Genomic DNA, 4,845 nt, shown 5'->3' on the forward strand with positions numbered 1-4,845 from the left:
ATTGGCATTTGAAGTGGGGCAGACTTGTGAGACTGAGCCCTTAACCTGTGGGAGCTGATGCTGTCTCCAAGTAGATAGTGTCAGAATTGACTTAAATTGTAGGACACCCAGCTGGTGTTCCTTGGAGAATTGCTTAATATATAGGGGAAACTGTCCCCATACATCTGGTGTCAGAAGTGATATGAGAATGAGAGTGAAAGATAAGAAAAACCAGTGTTTTTCTTATCCCAGATAGGTATTTAGGAATATAATTTGGGTCCATCTTTAAAACCATACCTCCGTAGACATATTTTTTATTTCTTATTCTTGAATTTGAATATTCCATGTCTGACAATTACTTGTTCTCAGAGGATGTTAATATCTTCATGTGTAAATTGACAGGAGATTAAAACTCAGGTTAAAATCTGAAATGAGGCCATGTAAGGAGGGACTATGGTCTGATTGTTTCCACTTCACATGGCGGGAGATACCATGACAAAGATTTGGTTGTACTTTCAAGCTCAACCTGCGCTGAACTAAGAATGTTCTGCGTGAAGTATTAGTTAAGACTAAACAACTTTGGGAAACTCACTCTGGATTGTCACTCACTCTGGACTCATCATTTTCTTGTCTGAGTCATCGGTCAGATTATATACCCCTGTGGGGAGAAGGAAGTGAATTTCTCTCTTAAGGAAATGCTTTCTTTTCCCACCATTGATCATCCTGGAGTAGAAAAGAGGTGTTGGATATGGGAGGATAAGATTTCCTCCCTTTTTTGGGGAACTGGGACATGAAGGGGAAAAGAGATATTCTGCTTGTGTAGGTTGAGCAGTTTTCTTTGCCACATGAAGGAGTGAAGGCAGGGCCTACGGGTCTATTTTAGATCTGTGGCCCCAACTACTAGCAGTATTTGAAATTAGTGTTGAACCAGGGTGTTATGGTAAAAGCCAAAAGCAACTTCATTTTTGTCACCCTCAGTGAGGGTGATCCTTTCCCTACTCCTGGTCGAAAACTTGGGTAGTCAATGGTTACAGATAATAAAATGTTATGGGCCAATCACTGTGGCTCACACCTGTAATACCAGCACTTTGGGAGGCCAAGGCTGGCAGATCCCTTGAGCCCAGGAGTTCGAGACCAGCCTGGGCAACATGGTGAAACCCTGTTTCTGAAAAAAAAAAAAAGTAATAATAATAATTAAAAAAGATTAGCCAGGCCTGATGGAGCATCTACAGTCCCAGCTACTCTGGGAGCTGAGATGGGAGGATTGCTTGAGCCTGGGAGGTTGAGGCTGAAGTGATTGTACCCCTGCACTCCAGCCTGGGTGACAGAGTAATACCCTGTCTCAAACAAACAAACAAAAGAGTTATGATTACTTTAAGGTGAAACTTCCATCTTAATGTGGTATTTGTGTTTTTGCTCTTCTCCCAGTCAGGGTCTGGTGCAGACAAGAACATGCCATCTGGGAAGGAAAGACATCATGAGCTCCTCTCTTTCTTCTTCCTTTATCCATCCATTGCTCTTGCCTTCCCCACCTGTGTTAAAGCAAGAGGAGGGAGAAAGGAAATGGAGATTGGAAAATTCTTGACCAGAACTATTAAAAGATTGTTCTGGGCTCTCTGGACCTGACAGGTATTTAAGAACAAATCTTTCTCTCATGAGCACTTTTACAGGCTCTTTGAGGACTCCTCTACTAATTCTGTTTGATTTTTGCTCCCTTGATATAGCTATTCCAGATCCCTATTTAATCCCTTGGATTCATGCACCTCTGTCCTATGGTTGGAGGTGAGTCCATTGCTTTCCAGACATAGCCTCTACTCTGCTGTCCCAGGCTACTTTAGCTTTCTCATATGTGAGTCAGACATCTATGAACTTTAGAAATCAGACATCAAATTCTCTGCATGGTTTCACTGACATCTCTCTCATAGGCTTTATTTGTTCTTTATTGCATTCCTCTCCAAGGACTCACTCTTTTCCTTGCTATAGTACGTCTTTGAGCAGTTCTTTTATCAAGCATCAGTGGAGTTTTGTAGGTTTTAAATGTCTATATTATGTAAGTGCTCTTGAATGATTTTTAGCTGGGTATAAAATTACATTTTATTAGTAATTTCTTTTTAGCACTTTGAAGACCTTACTTCATTGTTTTTTGGCATGTATTGCTGGGAAAGGGGAGTCTGCTATAAGTATAATTTTTACTTTCTAAGATTTTCTGTCCTTTCTTTCTGTTAGCTTTTATGATTTTTTTTTTTATCCTTTAGTTCCACAACTGTGCTACCTTTGCTTTGTCAAGCTAGGTTTTATTTCACTTATCCTTTCTATCATTTAATAGGCACTTAAAAAATCTGACATTTTTCTTCAATTCTTAATCCTTTACCAGTCTTTCAATATTGTTCTATTCTTTTGGAGAGCCTCATATATTATACATTTAGTAAAATCCTTTAATCTAATTTCTATTTCTCTTCATTTCTCATTCATATTTTAATATCTTTATTGGTCTGTATTTATCATCAAATTTTTGTGCTAGTTTCCAGTATTCACTAATTCATTTTTTTATTTTGCCCAGGCCAGAGTACAGGCCATCCTTGGTTTGCATGATGCTATGTTAACTGAAACCTATGCATATCAGAACCCTGTCCTCAGTTATCACAGAATCATGCAAAGTGAAGACATGGTTGCATGAGGTTTGGCTAGCACAACACTGTGCAAAGTGAGGACCACCTGTATATCCAATTCATTAAATGTTTGTATTTCTATGACTATATTTTTCATTTACAGAATTTTCAATTGGTTATTTTTCATGTCCATTGGTTCTTAATCTAATCTGCCTTTTCCCTACTTTTTTTGTTGATTGTAAAGCATGTTATTGCTTCACTTATTTTCTTGAAGTTCTTAAATGTACATACTTAAAGTGATTTTTTGAGTGCAGTTTACAATTGTATTTTTTTTTTTTTTTTGAGACAGTGACTTGCTCTGTCACCCAGGCTGGAGTGCAGTGGTGCGATTTCGGCTCACTGTGACAAACACCTCCTGGGTTCAAGCGATTCTCCTGCCTCAGCCTCCCGAGTAGCTGGGATTACAGGCACACACCACCACGCCCAGCTAATTTTTGTATTCTTAGTAGAGATGGAGTTTCACCATGTTTGCCAGGCTGGTCTTGAATCTTGACCTCATGATCCACCCACCTTGGCCTCTCAAAGTGCTTGGATTACAGGTGTGAGCCACCGTGCCTGGCCTACAATTGTATTTTGAGAGCCATGAATTAATTTCTCCATAATTAAGTTTGTTGGCTGGCTCTTTGTGTTCATTCTCTTTCCTTGCTCTGAAATTTTTATTTACATTTTTATCTTGAGTGGAAATTTCTTGTCTTCTTCCCTATGCTAATTCTATCCTGTTTGGCATTTTCGAAGTTATCTTCCACTAATCTCAGGACCTGCAATCTAGAACTAGGTGTACAGTTGGAAATTTAGGGTTCCTGTCCTGCAACGGTAGTAGAGACAACAGATCCACTCATTCAGCTGGCAGGGAGCTTTTCAGCTTCTGTCCACATGGCATTCTCTGTCTCCAGCCACCACATATACACAGTTAACAATGCCCATTTTCCCTGTGGGCAAGTTCTGCTTCAGCTCCTATTTCACAGTGTGACATTGGATATGATTCTCTTTTATGCATAGGGATGATTTTAGTTCCTGTCATCCAGCTCTCCCCTTCCCCTGAAAGAAGAACACCCAAAGTATTATCAAGTGACTCGATCTAACCTCAACATACAGATTCTTCAGTGGCATTCAGTTCTCTTAGTTGGATATGAATGTTGCTCTTGTTGTTGCTCTACATGGTTGGATGAATTACTGCTGAATGATGTTTGATTATCCCAATATAGAATGATAGAAAAGGAAAGAGTAACGATAATAAAAATAATTTAAACTCATTTGGAAAAAGGGAATATAGGAAACATTACACAGTGGCCACCATTTTATAGCACATAATCTTAATGAAGAGGAGTAATAAGATTCCCTTTTCTTTCCAGAAATATGAGCTCTGGGGTCAGCCAATCTAGTTTACTTAAGGTGTATTTACAGGAGGGCATACCTTGTTGATTGACAAATGTGGCCAGGTCTAAAAAGGGCTTTGGGGAGAAAGCTATCATGGGGGCTGTAACAATTACAAGTCTGTTTCATAATTCATTGGTTTAGGAGTCTATGGATTGCCTTAATGGACAAGTAATCATGGGTTCTTGTAGTTAGCCAAGCATGAGTTTCTCTAGAAATATACATTTCTTAAACAAAATAAATTTCAACCTATTTCTGTTTACTGAACTCCAGTGCCAAATAACCAATGACTAGTTAATCATTGACTCTATAATCCAGACTGAAACTTTCTCTCTCCTAAAAATAGGATAGGGCTTTGTCCATTGTCCAGCCCTCAGTTGAACTTGGATTCTGCCTCCACATTCTATTACATGCCGAAAAGGGTGAGCTTTCCGAGGCAAAGATGTATCTTCTTCAGTCTGTACTTTCACAAGGACCAGTTCCAACTTAAGCTTTTCTATTTCTTATTGAAATAACCAAAGGTCAGATGATCCATTCTAACATCCTGCGTGTTTCCTATCAAAAATAGTAGTGTTGTAGTTTAGGTGGGTTTAATGTATTCCACATCGCCTCAGTTCAGCTAATTCTACATCTTAGAACCTGTCACTTAAAAATGCCCTACTTCTGGGCATTTCTGTATCACTTGAGACTTTTACAGTTGCAAGTGACCAGAAGTCCCAGGTCAAATTAGCTTAAAGAAGAAAATGCATTGGATAATATAAATAATAAATCCAGGCTGAATACCTAGGTAGTTAGGATGAAACTAGACTGAGGACTGAAAACA

The sequence above is a fragment of the Pan troglodytes genome, chromosome 9 (assembly GCF_028858775.2).
Source record: "Pan troglodytes isolate AG18354 chromosome 9, NHGRI_mPanTro3-v2.0_pri, whole genome shotgun sequence".
NCBI classification, from domain to species: Eukaryota; Metazoa; Chordata; class Mammalia; order Primates; family Hominidae; genus Pan; species Pan troglodytes.